Source organism: Miniopterus natalensis, chromosome 14 (assembly GCF_054644295.1).
Source record: "Miniopterus natalensis isolate mMinNat1 chromosome 14, mMinNat1.hap1, whole genome shotgun sequence".
Classification (NCBI taxonomy): Eukaryota; Metazoa; Chordata; class Mammalia; order Chiroptera; family Miniopteridae; genus Miniopterus; species Miniopterus natalensis.
This window is the reverse complement of record NC_142094.1, coordinates 24,414,858-24,440,070: the sequence shown is the minus strand read 5'-3', so window position 1 is coordinate 24,440,070 and position 25,213 is coordinate 24,414,858. Positions and strand designations below refer to the sequence as shown.

The window sequence follows — 25,213 nt, the reverse complement described above, 5'->3', positions numbered from 1 at the left end:
TGATTGGGTAACCTTTCCACTACATGATGCCATAATTCAGCATTTGCAAAATAATTAAATATAAAGGCATATAAAAAAGACTGGAACATCCAATTCTATTGTTTTGAAGGTAACAATTAGATATAATTTTGTATCAATAATAAATTTTGAAATTTTCTTACACTAAAAAAACACATAAAAACACCATAACCCAGCTTTGAAAGCTCTCTAAATGTGCTAACTTAGCAAAGTACACCAACTCCTCTGGTCTATTTGCTATACCTTGTACAAGTCTTTCTGTGTCCTGCTTCTGGAACCAAGGCAGCCCTCTTCACATTTAAATCCTCTAAAACAATAAGACTCAATGTATCTACCATCCTCAGAGTATCTACCACAAAGTTCCAGCTATGACCTGCTGATGGCCCACATTCCACTACTTCGAAATTCCACCAAAAGATTCATGGCAGCTTGATCATAATATTTTTACCTCCTGTGCCCAGTTTCACTAAAATAAGGAAGGACAGGGCACATACATACATACATATGTACAAGAAAGACATCATTGACTGATATTTTCGACATGTTTGGCAATGGGAGATAATAAAGGGTGAATAATGCACTGAGCAGGGAAGAGAGAGCTATGGATGGAGAGGGATAACGGTCTCAGAAGAGCTGGTTCGCGGTACAGAACCCGCGGACAGGCGCAGGGTTCCGAGGCCATCGGTGGAGGGCAGAACGCCCACGCCCTCCTCCGACACCCTGCGCTAAGCACGGTACCCACAGAGAACCACGTTTGGGCAAGGCTCAGTACCCAGAGACTTCAGGTACTGTGCAGGGCAAGGGTGAGACCTAAGGCCAAAAAAGGTGGAATGATTAAAAGTCCAACAGCCTCTATCTCCTCATGTGCAAAAAGCTGGGAACCAGGCATCTCCCACACACACAGGAAATTAAAGATTACATTTTTAAAAAACAACTGAAGAAATATTTTTCTTCTTGAATCTATTGGGTGTCATTGGTTAATAACATTATATAGGTTCCAGGGGTACAGTTCCTTAACACACCAGCTGTATACTGTACTGTGTGCTCACCACCCCACATCAAGCCTCCTTCCATCACCATGTATCCCCCCATCCCCCCCTCGGCCTTCCCCGCCCCTTTTCCCTCTGCTGATCACCATACTGTTGTCTGTGTCTGAGTTATTATTATTATTTTTGCTCAATAGCTTTACCTTTTCACCAAGCCCGGCAACCCAAAGAAAGACAAGCACCATATGATTTCACTCATACGTGGAATCTAGTGAACAAAATAAACTAACAAACAAATGTCAACAGATTCATAGATAGAGAACAGACTGACAGCTGAGAAAAATATCTTTATTCTCAGGTATTGGTTCCCAGCAAAGTGCTGGCTCCCAATACTAGAAAGATTCCAAAATGAAAGAGGCCAGTCAACAAAGCCTAGAAACAGATGCTCGAGTCAGCCTTTTAATGCCTCACTGAAATGTAGACGGATATCCAAAAATCATCAGACATTTGATGAAAGGCTCCATGTGAAACACAGGCTAAAATAAACAAAAAGGAAAAAACAGGCCTGGAAGAAACTGATACATGCTAGAAACAGGAAAAAAAGTCACCAAAAATTTTAATTGGTATTATTTTAAAGATAAATGAGGTTAAAATTACAATCTTACTATAAAAATGGGATGCTACAGAAAAAGAAAGAGCAGAAAATAATAAAGAGCACTAAAAAACTGAACTTACATTTTACCTGACACATGTGGTAAACTGCATTATTTTTCAAAAATATTCTCTGCCCCTCTCTGGTGCAGTATTTTTCACCCCTGCCCCATCAAGGAACGCTATTTGCAGTTGATTTCTTTTTGCCAATTAAATGTTGTTTCAAGGTGATGTCTCCCAGAAACCCTAAGAGCAAACATGCAGTTCAAATTTTTTTCCTCTAACAGATTGGCAATATTCTAGACAGCAGTTGCTCCAACATCCTGAATCCTCCACGGAAGACGATGTAAACAGATTTGCAACTGACCCACAGAGAAAGACTACTGTAATCAAGAATTAAACTTTTATTATGGAAAGCTATTGAGATTTGGGCATGTTTGTTACTGCAGCTAACCTAGTCTATCCTAACATTACAATATGTTTGATCACATTGACAGGAGCTTCAGACTGGATTCAAAATGCCTGCATCTGAATTAGCAGATGCACAGAAAAATAAGCAAATAAAAATAAACAATTGTTAACTTTGGAAGAAACAAAAAGTCATACAGAAACAAACTGTAATCATATTACACTGTATGACTCAAAGTAAAAAATATTTACATAGTCATAATAACATAATCACCTGATATTGGCTGAACCAAAAACTGGAATAACTCTATTAAGAGTATAAGAAGTGCTCGTGTGTGTGTGTGTGTGTGTGTGTGTGTGTGTGTGTGTAAAGTGGTAACAAAACTAAATCCTGCCCGGCCGGGCATGGCTCAGCGGTTGAGCATCAACCTAGGATCCAGGCGATCGGGGTTCGATTCCCAGTCAGGGCACATGCCCAGGTTGTGGGCTGCAGCCGATCAATGACTCTCTCATCATTGATGTTTCTATCTCTCTATCCCTCTCCTTTCCTCTTTCTTAAATCAATAAAGATATATTTAAAAATAAATAAATAAATAAGAAAACTAAATCCTAATCTTCTCTTAAAGGAAGTCAACAGAGATCTAACACTGAAAAATCAAGAAAAATAATATACTATGTGATATTTACAAGTATGGATATAAACACTAGAAGAATATATTTTAAATGGTTGCAGCAAAAAAAACAAAAAAACAAATTGGAATACATCTAACTTAAAGGCTTCTGCACAGAAAAGGAAATCTTTAACAAAACATAAAGGCAACCAACCAAATGGAAAAATATTCATGTAAATGCAAATGATAGTTCCAATAAAGGGTTAATATACAAAATATATAAAGAATTCATAAACTCAACAACAAAAGAACAAACACCCCAATTAACAAATGGGCAGAGGATCTGAATAGACATTTTTCCAAGGAAGACATACAAATGACTAATAGACACATAAAAAGATAGTCAACATCACTAATTATTAGAGAAATGCAAATCAAATCTACAATGAGATATCACCTTGCACCTATCAGAATGGCTATTATTTAAAAAATGGAACACTCTTATAGTGTCGGTGGGATTATAAATTGGTACAGCCACTATGGGAAATAGTATGAAGGTTCACACAAAAAATTAAGAATAGAACTACCATATGATCCAGCTATTCCACATCTGGATTTTATCCAAAATATACAAAAACACTAATTTGAAAAGATATATGCATCCCTGTTCACTGCAGCATTATTTGCAATAGCCAAGATATGGAAACAACCCAAGTATCCATCAAGGAATGAATGAATCAAGAAGATATGGATATACAAGGGGTCCGCCAAAAATGTATACACACTTTAACAGCTGATAGCTCAATTTTGAAAATGAAATGTATTTTAATGAACACTGCCTTTATAATTATTCAAAGTGTGTGTGTACATTTTTGGGGACACTATACACAAGTACACATATATACAGGATAAAATATTGCCATTTGCAACAACATGGATGGACATTAAGGATATTAAGCTAAGTGAAATAAGTAGTATGGAAAATGACCAAAAAAAAGTATGACTTCACTCATATGTGGAATATAAAGCAAAAGAAAACAAAAAAGAAACAAACAAAACAAAACTCATAAGACAGAGACAACAGAGTGGTAGTTGCCAGAGAGGAAGAGAGTGGGGTAGGGAAAATGGGTAAAGGGGTCAAATGTATGGTGACCAACGGAAACTAGACTTTAGGTGGTGAGCACACTACAGTGTATACAGATATCGGAAAATAATGCTGTACACTTGAAATTTACTATAATGTTATCAACCAATGTTACCTCAATTAAAAAGTAATATAAAAACATAAATATAATAAAGTACAACTCTTTTATAAAGGAAAAAAACTCATTGCAACCTGAAAGGATCTCTTTAAACCTAAAGAAACAAGATATTGTTAGTTGCAAGTTTCAAAGTTTAAGTCTCATAACTACTTGGTAGATGGCATGGTTACTGGGAAAGATTCAATCTATTGGAGAAAATTTTTGCATTCCATATCTCTCTATATATCTAAGTATAATGTAAATTTGTTACCCCACCATATAAATTTCCCTTTTTCAAATCAATAAATATGTAACATTTTCAGATGGAAAAACAATGTGAGAGGGAAAGTGCAGCAAGTTACTCATTTTGGTTGAATCATAAAGTGAGTGGAGTAGTAAAAATAAATGAGAAAAATGGTTTGGGAGCAGATCGGAGGGCTCCTATATTATCCATATAACAGAAATGTTGGCGTCATTAAAGGTTTTTTAAGAAATAAGTGACCTGTCCAGAATTATTATAAAGGAAAGTTAATATGAAGATGTACATGGGAAAGACTAAAAGGGAAGAAACAAGAGCCAGGCCTCATTTAACATTAATAGATAATAAGGAGAAATGTATATGGACATACATTTTAAGAAATATTCTCGAGCAGTGTATACAGTTCAAAGTCACATCTATACTGGTGAACAGCATGAAGTGTTTTATAGAAACCATAAGCAAGCAACACACACATTGATCTTTATAAGCTCTCTATTTATACTATTGGTCATCACAGTTCTTGTCCATCTAAAGGAGGAATAGGTGTCTTCAAGCAGAAAAGAAAGAACTGGAGTAGATGTAAAATTCTCCCTTCCTTGTTTTCAAACAAGTAGCCTCCAAAAAATTGCAATTAATGCATTTTCTGAAACACAAACATATCTGAATAGTAGACATATGGCAGGAGCGACAAATGAACAAACCAAGTTGAAGTCCTAATTTGTCAAAGGTAAGCACATTAGTATTACCAATATGTTAATATTTACAACAAGACTCACTAAGACTGTTGCTTTTGTGTAAATAAATGAGTGGATTTCAAATACCCTAAATGGAAATACTAAAAATAGCCCCTCTAGAAGTACTTGTCAACCTAATAATTTTTGGGTGCTATTTGATTATATCCTACAAACATTTGCAGTACAGCAAATCAGAAGGGAAGATATGTTTTAAGCCCCTAAGCTCTGTACTGAATGCTAATGCATTCATATATGATGGATTAATACAGAACTGAGAATAAATGACTTTTAGCAGCTGCACTCTAGACCTATAAATCGCTCTGAGAACTACGAAAACCATACAGAGGAAGAACAGCTGGATAATTTACATCACCAGTGTCTGTCAAGAGCAAGCTGAAAACACAGAACCTGGTTTCTCCTTTTTTCAGAGTACACACTTCTGCAAAAATTAAAAAATTGTCCTTCTAGGGAATCTATTTGGATAAGTGCATCTATTTATCTTGACATGCTGCTCCTTTAAAATACAGGATCCTTAATTCCACTCATTTTAAGGAGCACCTTTAAAAAGAATAAAAACAGCAAATGAAGAAAGCTTTCCTTATAACCAAATGCAAGCACAAAGAAAAGTTGCTAATGTTTATTTTCTGTTCCAATTGCCATGCTCTGATAAACTCCTGCAAAAGGAAACACATTAACCAGATGACTTGCAGAGCACTGTGATACCAAAAATAGTGCTTAAGTTAATACACTAATTGCAAAGTTGCAGAGATTAACTTCATCACTCTGGTTCTTGGATAAACTTTGGTGATAGAGTATTTAAAGTTTAATATTAGGGCTGTCTTAAGCTTCTTAAAGCATAATACAAGCACTAGAAATGAGCTCTTTATAAGAAGTGAGGTCCAGAAATAGAAAGCTGCAGTCACTAAAGGAGTATCGGCTCGTGGAAGCAACCAAATCACTCATCTGCAACTTCCTTTAAAGTTAGTAGTGCCTAAGTGCTGATTTTGCTCACAAATATATCATTGCTTGAGTTTTCACATGTGGCCCTAATTCATAAAGAAGCCATTGTACCTTGATAATAATGTCAAAGAGAAATTCTGGAGTTCCCACACGGAGCTATTATGACCTACCTGTAGAAATCTGACAATGCGCAAAAATTGGGGTCTATTTTCAAATGGACCTCGCTCAGCTTCAGAAATATAAAATTCCCTTAAAACAGTGATCATAGGAAATTCAACCAATTGACTTTATTCTCCAAATCATGCAATCTAGTGGGCTTTAATTGCAATATTATATCAACGCTGTGGTAGGAACACAGACAGAGTGACAGGAAAACTGGCAGCTTTATCCACCTGCCACCTTAACATCAGCCAGAAACAAAAGAGATGGGTGAGGTTATTTTTAATTGATGCCTGACTATCATTCTTCCCCTAAACCACACTCGTCTAATCACTTTATTTGAAAATTGGATAGCTCAGAGGCCAAACAAGGCTTCCTCTCTGTCAACCGTCCTAAGTTGAGCTCACATCTTCTCAGCACACACATGACCTCAAGGACACTGGGCGAATGCCAGGGGAAAAGAACCACAGGCATCTGGTAGTAGAAGTAGACATGGAATAACAACCAGTACAAGCCCTAAAGTGTCATAAAAGGTTGAAGAGCTTAAATAGAACACATTCATTTATGTGAAATTAGTTTCATTCATATAAACAGAAGATCTTAAGCTGCACTTCTATTAAATTATACTACTTACTGGTTCAGAGCTTGAATCACCAAAGCAGAATTTCCAAAGTAGAAATTCTTGTACTGCTTTAAAATGGGAATAAAGGGCTATTGCTAAACGTAGAGAAAAAAGGTAGCATTGCTTTAAGGCCAGTACATCCACAGAAGTTTATACACTTACATGATTCTCTTCCCTGCACTTCTGACAGAACTTTGAATCTCTCCTGGAGTCTCTCTCAGGAGTTCAGCCACAGCACTGAGCTAATGTAAAGGCCCTACCGTCACTGAAGCTATCCTAACTTCTCGAGTTAAAATATCCCGTGGCTCCAAACTCAACTGAACTCATTTCAAGCGCGATAATAGTACCCATTTTTTTAAAGATGCCCATTAAATAAAAGTATTCACCAAAATCAATACTTTATTAATTCACAGTTGTGGTCTCCAAACCATTTTAGCAATAGAGAACACAGAGTAATATTTAAAGAAGAGAGAATAAAATCTTATTTCTTATGGATTGAAATGCACTGAAGCTTCTTGGCAATTACTTGTTAAAGTTTCTGGCCTCAAATAATCTTAAAACTTTAAGGTCACTTTCTGGTCTCTTTGTTATTACTCCAGATGGGTATATACCTATCCTTTCCGTGGAGGTATTTTTATAAATCTCTTTGCCCCACCCCACACTACCACTACTTAATCTACTTAGTAGATGGCCATCTAAATCTTAGTCATCAGAATCTATCATTTACACATGTTGTGTTAACAGAGCTCACAGAGAGCCCCCTCTCATGTGGAGTCCCATACTATTTATCATTTGTAGCATACTGCAGTAGCTAAGAGCATAAGGTTTTGCTGGTAGCCCTGTATCAGAGGCTATGATTTATTACTTATGAGACTGTAGGTAAGTCACTCAGTTAACCAGCACAGGCCTCCACCTCCTCGTACCTCAAAGGGGGATCATGTCTATTAGATAGGGTTTTAGTAAGAGATGAGTAAGATAATATGTGAAAGTGCTTATAATTCAATAGACAGCAGAAAAGCAGAAAAACATTTTAAAAATACAACTCAATAATATAACGAGAAACAACCGATTTAAAAATGGACACAACATTTTAACATTTATAAAGGAAGATATACAAATGGCCAAAAACCACATTAAAAGTATTTAAAACTACAATCACTAAGGAAATGCAAACTAAGGTACCTTGAGATGCCACTACACATCTACCAAAGGCTAAAATCCCAGTAACTGGAACTCTCATACATTTGCTGGTGAGAGAGTAAAATGGTACAACTGCTTCAGAAAAAAGTCTCACAGTTTCATTTTTTTAAAAAAAGACATACCCTACGACCAACTAATTCCACTTCTACATATTTACTTTAGAGAAATCAAGATGCTATGTATATCTGTGCACAAAATAATCAAAACCTAAAAGCAGTCAATCAATAGAAAAATTTTTAAGCAAAGTATGTTATACTACTATTCTCTAATTTTAAAAATATACTACTGGTATAAACAACAACATAGATCAATATCAAATCACCATACTAAGTGAAAGAAGTCTTACACAAAACAGAACATATTATATGATTCCATTAGTATGAAGCAAATAGGCAAAACTAATCTATGGTGGGGGAAATCTAGTACAGTGGTTGTGTCTGGAGGAGTGGGGCAGAAACGGGCTGGGAAGAAGCATAATGGAACTTGGAACCCATATCTGAGGCTATGGGTTACCCAGGTTCATGTGTTCATCAAAACTCAGAAGATGTATGCTTAAGATTTATGCATTTAAATGTATGAAAGTTTTACCACAAATTTACTACAAAACAAATAAAAACAACTAAGCTAAAAGCAGAGAATAAAAACAAATCTAAACATATCAGTAAGCATAACTTAGAGTAAAATAATTAAACTGAACAGACATAAGAGATTATTGGAATTTTTTCTTAATTCAGGTTTATGCTGTTACAAGAGAAAACTATAAAATATAAGGAACACAGCCCTGGCTGGAAGTGGCTCAGTTGGTCAGTGACGTCCTGTGTATGAAAAGATCGCAGTACAATTCCCGGTCAGGGCACATACCCGGCTTGCAGGTTCATTCCCTAGTTGGGCTGCGTACAGGAGGCAGCCAATTGATGTTTCTTTCTCTCTCATTCTCCCTTCCTCTCTCTTCAAAATCAATTTAACAAATAAAAATATTTAAAATATAAGGAACACAAAGATTCAAAAAACAAAGAAATGTTAAATAATAGAATGGTGAATAAATAAAAGAAATTCCATTTTATATCAAACAAGAAAACACTAAATCCAACAAGGGTTAGTAGAACTAAAGAGGGGCATCAAATAATGACAAAAATATATATATTTATCAGGAAGTAATTAGAATTCTCAATTTTCATAACCCAAGTACTATAAACAAAATATTTAAAACAATAATTGAATTATAAGATGTTGGAAAATTAACAATCACTGGGAGAGATCATAGCACGCCTCTTTTGGTAATTAAAAAATAAGGAGACAAAATTAGTAAGTATATATAAGATTTGAACAACATGATTTAGTTTAATCTAATAAACAAATACAGAATTCCACATATAATTACAGAAGACATATTCTTATTAAAGCACTCGTGGAACATTTACACAATAGACCACCCATAAGCCATGAAGCAAAACAAATCTGAACAAATACTGAAAATCAACATATATCAAATGCAGGCGTGGACGTGGAGCTACAGGAACTCTCATATATTGCTGGTGGGAATGCAAAATGGTACAGACAGTTTGGAAGACAATTTGGTGGTTTCTTACAAAACTAAGCATACTCTTTACCATGCAACCCAGCGGATCCAGCAATAGCGCTTCTTGGTATTTACCCAAAGGAGTTAAAAAATTATGTCCACACAGAATTTATGTGCACGCAGATATTTATAGCAGTTTAATTGTCAAAATTTGAAAGCAACCAAGATGTCCTTCAGCAGGTGAATGGATAAGTAAACCGTGGTACATCAGACAATGGCATCTTACTCAGTGCTGAAAAGAAAGCATTACCAAGCCATGAAAATACATGGAGGAACCTGAAATGCTTATTACTAAGTGAATGAAGCCAATCTGAAGAGGCTACAAACTGTATGATTCCAACTATATAGTATTCCAGAATGGCAAGAGTATGGAGAAAATAAAAACGATTTGTGGTTGCCAGGGGTGGCTGGGGGAGGGATTAGTAGGCAGAGCACAGAGGATCTTTAGGGCAGTAGAAATATTCTTTATGATATTATAATGATGGATACATGTCATTATACATTTGTTCAAACCCACAGAATGTACAAGAGCAAACTCTAAGGTAAACTATGGACTTTGGGTAGTTATCAGTGTCATTGTAGGGACACCCTTGGTTACGAACGGTGAAATTCTGGCGGAGGTGGTGATAATGGGGGCATGTGTGGGGGCAGGGAGCATACAGGAAATCTCTGAACCTCCCTATCAATTACACTGTGAATGTAAGACTGCTCTAAATAAATAAAATCTTAAAACTTTATACAGCCCTCATTCTCTGACCACAATGACATTAAATTAGAAGTCAGTGAACATGTTCCAAACAAATATTAGTTAACATGTACAGTTCTTGCTAATATCAGGCACTCTTTTAAGTATTTTAACAGATTAGTACATTCAGTCCTCATACAGCTATATGAAGTAGGTACTGCTATTACCACCTCTGTTTTACAGATGAGCAAACTAAGGCAGAAAGAGAATAAATAAACTGCTAGACAAACACTCACACGCATGCACACAAGTAAGTGGGGGAGCTCAGCTGTGGTCCTTGGCAGCCTGGCTCAGAAGGTGGAACTCTTACTCCAATTAGCATGAGGAGCAAAGAAAGCTTCTTAATGTAAAGTAGGTAACATACAGATGAGACACATGGATGAAACTGGAACAGCTTAAGATTACTCAGAGGGATACATTGAGCTTTAACTATTTATGTTAGAAATTATTTTTTTAAATGACTGAAAATAAGTAGGCTGAGAGCCAATCAAGAAATTGAAACAAGAATAACAGAAAACCCTGAGAGGAGAGAAGGAAGAAAATAAGATAGAATCAGAAATTAGTGAAATGAGAAGCAATCTAGATCAATCAACTCTGATGGACGGATATCTTTAGGTTCAAAAAGGGGAACCAACTAGAATCTTCCCATTGGTGTTTACAATGTTTAGGAGTCACACATCACATGATAAACTGTTCTAATGTCTCCTGTAATTCACATATGTTCCTAAGCTTTCTCTTCTGCACGTTAAATAAACACCATTTCTTTATTCATCTTTACTGATCCTGCTTTCTAGCCTTCCATTAATTTCCATTACTGTCTTCTGTTTTTTTCCATTTCTTCATGTTATCCTTAATTTATGGGTCCTAAAACTAGCACAGAATATTAATGAGAATCTGACTGGTACTGAGCATCGTTGGAAAATTACTTCTGGGTCTTACATTATAAATATTTAGAATGATTATATAAAATGAAATGCAGTACATTTCAGAACCTTAAAAAAATTCAGATAACACTAACTGGGCTTAGGAAGAATATCACTAAAATAAGAAATTTCCAACACTGGTGATTCATTGTCATTAATTGTAAATTAAGTCTGTAAACATCATCATCACGAGTACAGAATTTATTTATAAAAGTTTATCCATTATAAGAAACTCTTGAAACACCTTTTTTATCTGACTGGAAATTTTAAAGATTATCTTACACAGTTTCATCATTTGCTTATCAAATAACATATCAAAACTTAAAGAAAAGTCACCAGTCAGAAGCTGTTGCACTAGGCTACAAATACCTTTCATATACTTATTGCTTCATGTCTATAAATTCTATTCAAAGGAAATGGTTAAAAATTAAAATATTTATGAACAAAGATTCTCAATGCAGCATTATTTACAATATCAAAAAATCAAAAACTAAATATCCAACAATAGCGCTACTTTTAAATAAACTATACTATATCCATACAATGTAATATTTTGCATCTGTTCTATTTGTGTTTTCCAAAAAGAAATTAATTTCATAAAAGGTATTACCAAGTTACAGACACCCAGGTCTTGCAGGACATTACATTCACTCTACTTCACTAGGGTCAAGTTATCTTGAACTCTGAAACTCATGATTATATATGAGGATTATTTCTACTATGAGAATCCCTGTGGTTATTTGTTCAATGTCCACTGTCCTCTGAGAAGACTGTCTCCCAGTACACCAGGATGGCCCTGTATATGCTAAGCACATTGACAGGTAATTATTTCGTAAAATAAAAGGCAAAGAAACCTAAAGTTGGATGAAGGTAACCTGAAGGAAAGTCCAGAGCCAGGGAAAGTGAACACTTCTTAGTCCTGGATGCTAGAGCAGAAGAACCTCTTAGCAGTGTTGTAGGAAAGACATGATTTTGGAGAGCATACATGTCTAACAAAGATTTTGAAAGTCATTTGCTATGAGTGTGCAAGGTAAAAGCTCTCCTAAATAATTTTCAGTAAAATCAATATTGCTTACTAGTGTTTCCGATGTGAATAAATTTATCTGGAAAATGCAAAAAGGGGTTGAGTCCTGAGTAGTTTGATTCAGAGGCAGTAATTACAAGAGCTGACATCTGGGATCCATACTAACCAACACTGATCAGTCACCTATATTGCACAGCAAATATGCTGAGTCACTCATTAAACCTATAGTCAGAGCAACACCAAGCCTTCTGGAGACTAAGATTAGTCTACTAGTAGACATACATAACAATAATATATTGAACCTGGAAACAGCCATAGAAATCATTAAATCTAACCTTCTAATTAAACATCTAAGAACTCCAAATGGTTAAATAACTTGCTGAAAGCCACTCAGCTAGGTTTAGTCACAGGCAGATAGAAAGCCAAAGTTCTTTACTCAATGCTCTTTCACCTAACCTGTTATAAGGGTCACTGGGAGAGGTGGAAACAGAAAAACTAAGAAAATGAAAGGATTTACAGTGAAAAAGAAAGACAAGGATAACTTCATTCATTGACAATGATAGGTGATATCTTCCAGTACTCTATAAAAGTTCCCAGAATTGTATAATTACACAGTTATTATATAAATATATTAAACAATATGTTTTGTTTTAAAGTATACCGATCTCACACATTTTCATCATTATCCTCCCTCCTACTTTCTCTACTTTTCTTCTATCACTGATTTTAGTCCATCTTTATACTTTTGGAAAGAATGAGAAGCCAGTCAAATATTTTTTTTTTACCACAAAGATGATCTTAACCAAACAGCAAGGCTGAATTAAATAAACAGCCCAATAGCAACAATGAAAACTGTTTTACATTTTAAAATTTATTCTCTAACAAAAATGTTCACTTAAGCATTCTCTCTGTTCAATAGGTTCTTTATTGCCTAATCTATGTAATTCATTACGTTTAATCACTTTGATTCAGTTGCAAGTGCTTCTGTTTTCCTTGTGCAGCACCCTCACTAAATGTGAAATATGTAAGCACCGTGAGTGCTCTTTACTTACGCTTCTGAGTGACCAGGGAAATTTATGACTGCAAAGCTTAAGAAACCAATTAGGCAGGAAAAAAATGTGTAGCACTGCTTCTACACGGAGACTAATTTTTTCCTGATATATGTAATGCTTTACAATCTGCAGATGTTTTAAAATATTTATAATTCAGTTGGGACTTCTTATTAATAAAGTTTATTTAGAATAAAAATTGCTTTTCCAATATACTTCAATTTCATAGATTGTTACTGTCATTTATGTAATATAGCATGAAATATGTCTAATAGGACAATCATTCACTATTAAATGATTAATCATGAACAGCTGATATATAATCAAAACACTTCCTTAGTTCTAATTATAAATATTCCACCAGCCAAATGAACCAAATTCAATTCATCTTCATTTTTAGAGGATACTTGCAATGTATAAGATAACAGCTTTCAGGGAAAAGATCTTTGGGTTATATTTCTGTAGTATGTGTTCATTCATTCACTGATCCATAAGATAAATATTAACTACTCACTATATATAAGACCTGCGGTAGGCCCATATGATGATACGGAGAGAACTGCCTATCATTGTAACCAATAGTAAAACCCTAGCTTTTGTTTTAATGGCATTACCAGTGTTCTCTATTATAAACATACCGTTTTTGCATAATTATCTGAAGTAAGACCTATTAGAAATAATTTCACCCTATTCCTTAAGCAACTGGTCCAAAATTAAACTAACATTTAATAACTATATATTCAATTCTTACTATATGCCAAACAATGCTAGTCTTGGCTATACAAAAATTTTCTTATTGCTCAAGGAAATCAAAATCCATCTGTGGAGAGAGGTACAAAGGTACTAACGTAAACAATGAAGTGTCACAAGGGATGCTTTCCCGCAGGTATACAGCCATGGGAATGCAAACAAGGGTAGGATACAGGCGAGAAAGTTTGCAGGAAAAGGCTTCTCAAAAGAAGTAATATTTGATCCAGGCTCTAAATAGAAAAAAAAATTAAATAATCAGAGGAGGAAGAAGAGTAGAATGAAGACAAGAGGAAAGGAGCAGCTACTACTTATTACAGGCTCTGTGCTGAAGAGTGTAACATATATTATCTCACTTAATGTCTAGGCCAGCCCGTGAGTTAGATACTAGAGGCACTCAGTTTTAGCAGGAAGGTGTTTCTGGGGGTGGTGGGAGAAGGCAGTGCTCTCCAGCAGAGCCCTGAGTGCAAAATGTGTTATAGAAAAGGTACTGAGGAAAGAAGGTGAACAAATCTCTCTCTGTCCCTGCTGCATGACCCAGGGTAGGCATGTATATAATGTTCTGTAAGTTACAAAATGAAAGAAAAGTACATAGTAAGCAGGGGGAAAGAGAGCTCATGAGCAAAGGCAGAGAGGCTCCAATCCAGGCCAAAACGCGGAGGCTTCGCTTTCTAAGCAGCAAGGGACCAAAGGCTTTTTGTCAGCAAGGTGGTGACATGACTGACTTCCTGGAGAAAGATGGGTGAAAGGAAACAGAAAGTAAAGACGGTCAATTATGTAAAGTTACCGCAACTTCTGGGTAAAAGATGAGAAGGTCGCGGCCTAGGGCCAAGAATGAGGCGGAGACAGAACAGACACTGACAAGAAGAACCTCTTTGGCTTGGACATGGCTCTGCGCTGGGCTGCGGGCTGCCAGGCTGGGTGGCTGGGGACACGGTGATGCTTCTCAGAGGACAGAGAACGCAGCAAGGGTGGGAGCTGGGCTGGTGACGATAAAGCAACTTATGATCGGTACCTATCTATGCATATAAAGGCATATGTAGCATATAATCTGTATATTGTCATACGATGAAAAATGCTCCCATATGTCAGCTTCTAATTAGTATCGGGTCTTATTTACTGACTCAGCAATGCAAATAACATAAAATGTAATTTAATCAAATTAATTATTTTAATTAACTAGTTACATTTTTAATAACAGCTTTATTGATAGATAATTTACATACCATGAAGTTCACCCTTTTAAAGTATACAATTCAGGGAGTTTTAGTACATTCATAAAGTTATGTATCCATCACCACTATTTTTTTTGAAATTTTTCATCAACCCATAAAGAAACCCTGTACCTATTAGCAGTCACTCATCATATGCTCCTCCCCACAATCCCTGGAAACAAGAACTCTACTTTCTCTATAGATTTCCCCATTCTGGATGCTTTATATAGATTGATTTATACAATATTTGGTCTTTTATGACTGACTTCCTTCATTTCACATAATATTTCAAGGTACATACATGTTTTTAACATCTTTAATACTTCCTTTTTGTCCTTTTTTACCAAATAATATTCCACTTTATGGACATGTCATATTTTATTTATTCATTCTTCAGCTAATGGACATTGGGTTGTTTACAGTTTTTTACTATTATGAATAATGTTACTATGAATGTCCATATATAAGTTTATATGTGGGCATATATTTTCATTTTCTTTGCTATATCCCTGGTATTGGAAGTGCTGGGACATATGAGTCATATGTTTAACATTTTGAGGAAATGCCTGACTATTTTTCAAAGTGACTATGATTTACAATCCTACCAGCAATGTGTGAGAGCTCTAATTTCTCCACATCCTTGCCAACATTTGTTATTTGTCTCTCTTTTATTATAATCATCCTAGTGGATGTTAAGTGGAATCTCATTGTGGTTTTGATTCACATTTCACAAATTACTAATGATACTGGAACAGGGCTTTCCCACAGCTTTATTGAGATACAACTGACATATAACATCGTGTAAGTTTAAGGCATACATGATGAACGATACACATATATTGCAAAATGATTACCGCAATAAGGTTGGCTAACACCTTCATCCCATCACATAACTACCACTTGTGTGTGTGTGTGTGCTGAAAACATTTAAGATCTACACACTTAGCAACTTTAAAATATAATAACTAACTATAGTCACCATGCTGTACATTAGATCCCCAGAACTTATTCATCTTATAACTGGAAGTTTGTGCCCTTTGACCAACACCTCCTCATTTCCCTTATCACCCAACCCCCAGTAAACACCATTCTAACCTCTAGTTCTATGAGTTCAGCTTTTTTAGATTCCATATGTAAGTGAGATCAAACAATATTGCCTTTATCTGTATAACTTATTTCACTTAGCATAATGCCCTCGGCCACATCCACACTGTCATAAAAATCAGGATTTCATTCTTTCCAGGCTGCATAGTCCATTACACATATATCCACCACATTTCCTTTAGCCCTTTATCCATCAGTGAACACTTAGGTTATGTCCAGATCTTGGCTATTGTAAATAATGCTGCAATGAACATAGAGGTACAGCTATCCCTCTGAGAGAATAATTTTATTTCCCTCAAAGGTATACTCAGAAATGGGATTGCTGGATCATATGATAGTTTTGTTTTTAATTTTGGGGAAAACACCCATACTATTTCCAGTAGTAGCTGTACCAATTTACATTCCTACCAACAGTGCACAAGGGTTCTCTTTCCTCCACAGCCTCCTCACTACTTGCTATCTTATGTGTCTTTACCAATAGCTATTCTAATACATGTGAGGAGATATCTTATTGTGATTTTGACGTGCTCTTCTCTGATAATTAGTGATGTTGAACATTTTTTCATGTACTTGCTGGCAATTGATACATCTTTTTTAAAAAGTAATTTTTGTACGTCTTCTTTAAGAAAGTGTCTATTCAGGTCCTCTGTTCATTTTTTAATCAGATTATTTGTTTTGTTTTGCTATTGATTTGTATGAGTTCCTTATATATTTTGGATATTAACCACTTATCAGATAGACAGTTTGCACATTTTTCTCCCAATTGCATCATTTGTCTTTTCATTTTGTTGAGCATTTCCTTTGCTGCACAAAAGGTTTTTAGTTTGATGTAGCCTCACTTGTTTATTTTTGCCTTTGTAGCTTGCACTTTTGGTGTCATATTAAAAAAAGAATTTTTGCTAAGACTAATATCAAGCAGCTTTGCTTCTGTTTTCTTCTAGAGGTTTTGGTTTCAGATTTTATGTTTAAGTATTTAATCCATTTCAAGTTAACCTTTGTGAGTGGTTAAGATAGGGGTCCTGTACAATGTCATTCTTTTGCATATGAGTAATGTTATAATCTCTATTTAGTAAGACGTTTTTCTCATACTTTTCTTTAGTTTCTAGATATAGCTTCCTTTAGTTTTCTGAACATCTTTAAATTAATTGATTTAAAGTATTTGTCTAATACGTCCAGCATCTTGGCTTTCCTCAGGGACTGTTTCTATAGACCTTTTTGTTTTTGTTTTTGTCCCCAATGTATGGTCTATACCTCTGAGGTTCTTTATAAGTCTCATAATTATTCATTTAAAACTGCACATTTGAAATAGTGTAATGTCGCAACTCCAGAGATCAATTCACTCCTCACCTCAAGGTGTTTTTGTTGTTTTTGTTGCTGTTGCTACTTACTTTTGTTTTAATGACTTTCCTGGACTCCTTAGGTAAAGCCTGTATCCCTAGTACAGCCACTGAAGGCTCTGCTCAGTGAGTGCTCAGTAATGTTTGGACAAAGGTTTCCTGAAATGCCTTGAATCAATATTCCTCCCCTTCGTCCAAAGGGGGTGTGTTTGTGTTGGGTTATGCCTTCAGTGTCTGATGTTTTTAAAAACTGTTTTCTCCTTCCCCTCCTGCTTTCACACAACATCAAGGTATAGCAAAGGTAAGAAAGTAGGGTATCCTCAGGTCGTTCCTGGGCGTGCCTGTGACCCTACACAGGTGTTTGGATTTTTAGATCCTCAGAAATAAAGTTTTCACAATCTCATCTGTGTATCTTTATTTTCTGGATTGTACTTTTAAGGTCTTAGGCCCACTTCTTGTTTCTCCAGCTAGTATCATAGCCTCAAGCATCTGTGACGTTAAACAACTGCTACTGATCATTGTCTACATATCCCTCTGGAGTTGGTTCTTTCCCACTGAGCATCTCTAATTTAGGTCAAGTAAAGACAGCCCTGTGAGTGAGACTTTCCAAGAATCTGCTAGACAGGTCAAATAGTGACAAATATCTCAGGGGAATGGGGCTTTGGGGCAGCTCCAAACCCATTCTGCTCCCTCCAGTGACTGCTAAGTTTCTAATTTCATAGCTCCTTGGTTATGTGACTATCACAGCTACTGCGGATCTAGGGAGTGGGGGACAGAAATGGGGTAAGTTCAAGTATCACAAAAACTGTTGTTCATGATATCCAGCCATTGTTCTTACTGCAAGCCTTTGGTTAAATTCCAAGGTTCTGAAAAAGTTGATTAAAACATTTATGCCAGTGTTCTCATTACTTGTATGAAAAGGTGGACTTTCAGAGGTCCTCACTAGGCCATTTCAAAAGTGCTTCCCTGCAGTTGTGTTTTTAAAATTCTTTTTAACTTTGAATTGACTTAATGGAGAACAAAAATGTATCTTTCAAGGAATTAACTTTTCAATGAAGAGAGCAGAATCCATGCCACCAAATTAGTATTATTTTGTTCACAATGACCATCTTCAAAAGAAGTTCCACCTCTTCCCTGGTATTCACATACGTAAACATATTTAGAATTTTTTTAATTTTTATTTACTGTGAAGTAGGTAAGAAAAAGTTTTAAGACTGGCCAATCTGCATACTTAGGAGAAATTTAATTAAACAAAGTTTAATTTAAAAGGCTAAATATATAATCATTTTTCATCTAAACCAAGTGGTGCTGTAAAGTAATCAGAGTAGTATCTGTGTTTGGACCATAATATAAGCCCAAAACTCATTCCAAAAAAGTTACTTCCTGAAAATGTGATAACATTGGGATACGTTTATAGCATTCTCAGTGGACACATTTGGCTTAATAAGTTCTAGAGTGACTGTTAAAAATATTCATCTCATTACTTTCAAATCTTATATATGTTAAAGGCCTTTCTACAAATTATATACAAGGTGGGGTAAAAGTAGGTTTACAGTTTCCTATGGAAAATAATGCAATAATTAATCATAACACAAGAATAAACTCTGTGTTCCACATACTCACAACTATAAACCTACTGTCCCATACTGTATATTCAAAGTGGCCAATCAAACATAAAATTAGTAAAACACCTATAGTGCTTTTTTAATTCCCTTCTTCCACTTTCTTTATTCCTATTATGCTAGTTCAGAATTTTATTGACTCAAACTACCATATATTATTAGCAGCATGCATACCTTCTAATCTACAAATCCTTAAAGAAATATTATACCACATGTTAAGAAAAATAAAAGAGAATTTTATGTCATAACATCTCCTCTGGAAGATTTTATAAGCTAGTTGATGAAGGTGCAATTTTCTTTTCACAAAATATAATTACCAAAAATATGATAAATGCAATAAATATAGGACATAAGAAAGTACAGAGACTGAATTGTCAGAATTTTAGGAAGAATTCATGTAGGAAGTAAAGCTTAAAAAGTCTTTGAAGGATCATTAGAATTTTAAAGGTTCATTTCTTTAGTCATTTTTTAACATTGTACACAGTAAGTAGTCAATGAAAACATTAGTGAATACATGTTGATTGGATGATTTTATATGGGCAGTAAGGAGTAAAAACTTTCCTGATGGGAAAAACAGAAAAATTAAAGGCCTACGGAGAGGTGGGAATAATCATGACATGGGATAGCAAAGTCTACTGCATCAGATGTTACACATCTTTCTGAAAAGTGTGGCACTGTAGAACCAGCTAAAACCCTTAGAAATCATCTTTAACACATTGTTTGCGGGCAGTTTTCATCGTGCACTCTACTACCAGTGAAAGTAAAACGTATAAATACGTTTCCCGCATACAATGTGTTAAGACTCATATTTTTAAATAAGGATAGTTAGGCCTAGAGAACTACCCAAGGTAATTCAGCTAATAGGGATGTAAAAAAATCAGTGGGCACCTAAGAAGTATCAGGCACTGAGCTAAACATTTCCTCACACAAACTAAAACTGTGAATGGGTCATTATTACAGTGATATCCAGTCTACTGCTCGTGGCACAACTTCACACTGCATAAATTTAAAAATTCTCAAATAGGCATCAAAAAACTCCAAGGAAGATATTTTAAGGAAATTTAACAATTTTTTAACGTCAACACTTGTTTTACAAAGAGGGGAAAAATGAGAAAGGGGGAAAAAAAGAAAAAAAACCTTTTGACCCAGTGATTTCACTTCTGGGAATATATCCTAAGAAACCCAAAACACAGTCAGAAAGAATATGTGCACCCCTATGTTTTTAGCAGCACAGTTTACAATAGCTAAGATCTGGAAACAGCCCAAGTGCCCATCAGGAGATGAGTGGATAAAAAAGCTGTGAGACATTCACACCATGGAATACTACGCAGCTGTAAAGAAGAAGGATCTCCTGCCCTTTGGGACAGTATGGAGGGAGCTGGAGAAAATTATGCTGAGTGAAATAAGCCAGGCAGAGAAAGACAAACATCACATGATCTCGCTTATATGTGGAATCTAAAGAACATAATAAACTGATGAACAAAATAGATTCAATGATATAGAAGCATGGATCAGACTAATGAATCTCAGAGGGAAGGCAGGGGTGAGTGGGTGGGTGGGAATTGATTAACCCAAGAATTTATATGCATATATGCACAACCCAAAGACACAGGCAATAGTGTAGTGAAGGCCTTAGGGAGGGAGTGGGTGCGGGGTGGAGGGGGTTACTGGGGAAAAAAGGGGACATCTGTAATACTTCCAACAGTAAAAATAAATTTTAATAAAACATTTTATAAAATATAAAAATATGGTCCAGCTGGGCATGGCTCAGCAGTTGATCATCAACCTAGGATCCGGGAGATCACGGTTCAATCCCTGATCAGGGAACACACCCGGGTTGTGGGCTTAGTCCCCAGTCTGGGGCATGCAGGAGTCAGCCGATCAATGATGACTCTCTCATCATTGATGATAAAGATATTTTTTAATTAAAAAAATATATATGTGTGTGTTTGTACTAACTCAATTATTTAAAATTATGTGTGGCCTAAGAATATGTCATCATAAAAACACAGTTTGTCTTTTACAAGGTTCCTGCAGGCAGAAACTACATTTACTTTTTTGTGAACAATCCAGATTTCACTGTAACAGCAGTATGATGCAGAACTCAGTACAAAATAAGAAAGGCCAGGCCATCAACTTTAGTTCTTTTTATACTGACAAAGCTTGTTAAGGAAAGAGGAATGGTTTCATTTTTTATATATAGGGAGAGGATTTTAGTGTCTATTTTGGAATACCAGGTAGTATTCCAGCTGTTGGCAGCTGCTTTGGGCCCTAGGCACTTTAAAATTTATGGGCTGGGCCAAACAAAGGGCATATTTTCATTCTGCACCAAACGTGTGTGCTGGTTCCTAGCAAATACAGTATGCTTCTGCCAGTGTAGTACACATTTATTATTCTAAGTAGTAAATGAAGACATTTGCCCTCTCCTAGAAACTTGAGTCAACTGAGAGAAACCAGCAAGTAAACCTCAGTGACTCTCATGCCCCCACAGAACAAGCTGATTTCTCATGAGAGCTCTTGTGGACATACGGCTAAATAATAGCTTTTCTAATGCTGATCTGCAGGAAGCACAATATCTGAAATGATACAGGCTTTGGGGCCAGAGAGCCCTTAGTAAAAATCCCAGTTCTACCATTTACTAGCTATATGGCATTTAGATGATCCCTTAATTTCTCCAGACTTCAGTTACATTACCTGTAAAATGGGGACAATTTTACATGTCCCATAGGGTTACCATGAGGATTATGTTGTACAGCTTATATAAAGTACTGAGCAAAAGAGCTGTTATATATAGTAAGCACTTAATGAATGGTGACTACTATCTGCCCTCACTGAAATTTAATTGTTACCTATTATTTAAGCATCTTTCAGTTCTGACCAACCTTTAAATTAGTACCAAAACAACCATCTCATCTTTCTTCTATGGTATTAAGTAGCAAAAGAAAAACACTCAAGATATGGAAAGGCCTCCGAGATACAGTTTTTTCATGTCTGTAAAATTAACTGTGTATTAACTCTTGATTTAAAATACTTAAAATACAATACAGAACTAATCACAAAATTTAAAAAAAAAAAAAACAGAAATTAATCTACAGTTAATATAAAAATACCAGTTGTCTCAACTGAAGGCATTTCAAGAACCTGAGAATTATTTCTGATTTGACTTTACAGCTCTGCTGAAAAATATCCTTTCCCTGGCTCTTATGAAACCTGGAAAGATCCTTGAACACAACGTTTTTGGCACTTTCTTTGAGATACCCTAAAAATCAAGAGTTTCTGCTGAGTTATTCCATGACGACTGGCACATGAAAAAATGTCATATATATTGCCTTTTTGATATTCAAACCCATTCCAGACTAACAGTCAACTGATTTGCCATTACTTTCACACAAATATTTTCTGAATGTTTGCATGCAGTATGATATAGAGTAAAAACAATCTTCTTAAATAGCTGTGTGTGTCCCTATAAAAGGCATCCCTTATGCACACAGAGCTCAAATTGACAGCACAGAGATGACGTGAATTCATCAGATCATTTTTCTTCTTATGGCCATTTATAACCAGCTCACAGCCCAGGCCAACCTGTATCCTCCACAAGTAATCAGATGATGTGATCAGCCTTGAAACACTCTGCAGATATATTTTCTTGATCCAATATAATCTTGAATATTCAAAAACAGAATACTACTCAGAACACTAGCATTTGATATTGTGTTTCAAGGATTGTAGAGAAACAGATGGTTATAATGACTCTAGTACTCTTCCAGATTATATAATTAGGGCATAGTTTTAGTTTTAAAGGAATACCAAATAGACTTTGAATCACTGAAAAGAATAGCTTTTACTGAGATGGGGGAGCATCCTGACAGTCACCATAGAAATTAATATGAGTCTCTGCAGTCAAAGCAAATTTAGCCCTTTCAGTAATTGACACTCTTCATAAAAACCATTTTATGGTTTGTTACTATGCACAATTTCAACACTATTAAGTAAACCATCAATGGCAAGAATAGTGTTTTATGATCATTGAAATAGACTAGTCCAACTCTCAAAATAAATAACTTACTCTTCTGTAAAACTGTTTTTCAGGTTCACATGGAAGCTGTATTGTGAAATGGCTTTGAAATCCTACAGGACTACAGAATTCTCCTGTCAAGCATAGCTCAGCAAAGGTGGTCTTAATTCTAAATAAAGTTAGGCTCAATGGAAAATCTTTCATTATATGTGTTTGAGTCCCAACAACAGGAGTATAAACTACTTCTTTGCATGAGTGTCTACTTATTTGCTTCAAAATGAAAAAAAATCTTCTAAGCATATGAATCCCAAGTAGCCTTATGTCACTTGTCAAGTATCAAGGCAACCAATTTAAACAGTATTCAGTTTATAAGGCATAGGTCTTACCAATTACTTAACAAGAGTTTTTACAATGGATTTGTACTGCACATTATCTGTGCAATTTTTTCTTTTTTCCCTACAAATAAAATTGCAATCTTACTAATAGATGATGTGAAACAAACCAGATTTCAACAAGGTGGTTCTTTCTGTAACAATGTCAACAACAAAGCTATATTAAAACTGTACTGAAGATCCCCTCTAGAAAATGGCAAAAATTCAAAAGATCGAAGCCCTAACACTGATCAGCATTGCCCTCTGACACGCATACCTACATTACCTCCTTGTGACCCACTTACATTCTGGACCTAAGAAAGTTTTCAGAAAAGCTTTTCCAAATTTCTCTTTCTGTCATCCATAAAGCATCACCCAGGTACTAAATGAGAGGCCAAAAATCTTCATACCTTTTTGATAAAGCACGCCTGTTCAGAAAAAACTTTTTAGCATTCACACTACATTATATAAAAACACTAATCTTAGCCTTTAGATTAAATATTACTAAACCCCAAATTTTTGTTTTCTTAAATAAAAATTATCAGTAGCAGTTCTAACATTTTTCAGATATATCACTAGATCACACCATGCATGCCTCCTGGGTACTCCAGTTTGGAGGACACCATACTATGTAATAAATCAGGTCTGGATTATTAGCTATGAAAGAGAAAGAAAAATGAGAACTTTGGTTAAAAACTTTAAATGTGAAAACAGAAGGAAGAGAGAAGACAGAAACAAACACCAGGTCACAAATTGCCTAAGTTTCAAAGTGCACTGAGCATCATTATATGTCAGCCATTTCAAATAAATTATCTCATTTAATCTTCAAAGGAACCCCTAAAAGAAGTATCACTGTTTGCTCTTGTATAGATTAGGGAATTAGGATTAGGTTTTTACATCTAAGGTCTATATCTCCAAAAACCAGTGACTGTCAGAGGCCAGGAACAAAGTAAAGAAAAAGCAGACCCCTGGGACAGCCTGCTGCACACCGGGAATGAGCGGCAACGTTTCAAGCTGAGTTGCCTGACTGCACCCACACCGCTTTGGGCCTTGGCTCAGACTGCACACGCAGGGCGTCCCAAGGCCTGGAGCCTCCACAGCAGTGCAGGGGCAGCCACTACAAGTACATGAACTTGCGAGAGCCCTGGTGGACATGAAATCAGGGACTGACTGGGTGGCTGAGACCCTGCTGTGGACCAAGCTCATCCAACGTCTGGCATGACCCTGAGCAACCAGTCCTGGAAGCCAGCCACCATCAACTACCCAGTTGAGAAGGGCCCACTGAGCCCACGCTTCTGCAGGGTGCACCGTTACCCATCAGGGAGGAGCGGTACATGGTCTATAAGCTTTGAAAGGCCATCTGCCCTGCCCGGGCCATCACCATCTCAGCAGAGCTGTGGCCAGGGCCAATGGCAGCTGCCGGACCACCCTCTGGACAGCAAGGTGACCAAGAGCATCTACTGTAGCTTCTGCCAGGAGGCATGCCCTGTGATGCCCTCATCGAGGGCCCCAGCTTTGAGTTCCTCATGGAGACACACAAGGAGTTGCTCTACAAGGAAAAGCTGTTCAACAACGGGGACAAGTGGGAGACCGAGATCTCTGCCAACATCCAGGCCGACGACCTCTACCAGTGA

The 25,213-nt window shown here is 36.1% G+C and overlaps 1 protein-coding gene and 1 pseudogene across 1 annotated transcript in view; one reads left to right on the top strand and one right to left on the bottom strand.

Moving 5' to 3' along the window:
* LOC107526073 (catenin alpha-3) overlaps nt 1–25,213 on the bottom strand; it is a 285,926-nt gene that overhangs the window by 58,376 nt on the left and 202,337 nt on the right. The window lies entirely within an intron of this gene.
* Nucleotides 624–25,213, top strand: LOC107526059 (NADH dehydrogenase [ubiquinone] iron-sulfur protein 8, mitochondrial pseudogene; annotated as a pseudogene).